This window comes from Portunus trituberculatus, chromosome 3 (genome assembly GCF_017591435.1).
Source record: "Portunus trituberculatus isolate SZX2019 chromosome 3, ASM1759143v1, whole genome shotgun sequence".
Taxonomy (NCBI): domain Eukaryota; kingdom Metazoa; phylum Arthropoda; class Malacostraca; order Decapoda; family Portunidae; genus Portunus; species Portunus trituberculatus.
In genome coordinates, this window is record NC_059257.1 from 5,441,746 (window position 1) to 5,442,754 (window position 1,009).

Below are 1,009 nucleotides of genomic sequence, written 5' to 3' on the forward strand. Positions count from 1 at the left end.
ACTCCTGCTTTTTGCTCACCTGGAATCTAATTAACAGGTGTCTTTTTCAATCGTGATTCCATACCTGTCTTTCTCAGTGAATGTAATGGGAGGCAGTGTGTGTGTGTGTGTGTGTGTGTGTGTGTGTGTGTGTGTGTGTGTGTGTGTGTGTGTGTCTCTTTTTTTTTTTTTTTTGGTTATTTTTCTTTGTCTTTCTGTCTCTGTATCTATCTTTGTCTCTTCTTTCTCTTTTTCTCTGACTTTTCTTCTGTCTGTATTTTTTTTTTATACTTTTGTCTAACTGTTTGGTCTATTCTCTCTCTCTCTCTCTCTCTCTCTCTCTCTCTCTCTCTCTCTCTCTCTCTCTCTCTCTCTCTCTCTCTCTCTCTCTCTCTCTCATTCATTAATCTTATCACAACTTCCAATTAATACTTTTCTGTTTGTCTTATTATGTTTCTCGTGATCATTATTCTTCTTCCTCTTCTTCCTCTTTCTCTATCTGTTCTTCCTTCCATTCATCCATTTATTGTTTAGTTTCTATCCACAATCTTCGTTTTCATTTATAGTTCTGGTTGATACAGGGTGTGTCAAGAGTTTTTCAGAAAGTGCTTGTTATTTTTAATGTTACACCCTGTATTTATTTGATTTAATGTTTTTGTTGTCTAGTTTCCTCTATTTTTGTGTTATATTTATTTTCATTATTTGTTGTTAACTTATCTTTTCATTTCTGTTTATTACGAAGTGTTAATTTGATGATCTCTCTCTCTCTCTCTCTCTCTCTCTCTCTCTCTCTCTCTCTCTCTCTCTCTCTCTCTCTCTCTCTCTCTCTCTCTCTCTCTCTCACACACACACACACACACACAAACACACAGAGAAACAGTCAAGAGCAGTGTAGTTGAGCAGCGGCCTGTTAGCTCAGTTGGTTAGAGCGCCGTGCTAATAACGCGGATGTCGTGGGTTCGATCCCCATACGGGCCAAGCGGTGGTGAATATTTATATTAGCTTATGGCAGTGCTGTTGGGATGGTTAG

General features: G+C 38.2%; 1 non-coding gene across 1 annotated transcript; it reads left to right on the forward strand.

Annotated features, from left to right (window-relative positions):
- The first annotated feature begins 883 nt into the window (after nt 1–883).
- Nucleotides 884–957, forward strand: Trnai-aau. The gene has a single exon. It is a non-coding gene; the product is annotated as a tRNA-Ile (tRNA).
- The last annotated feature ends 52 nt before the right edge of the window (nt 958–1,009 follow it).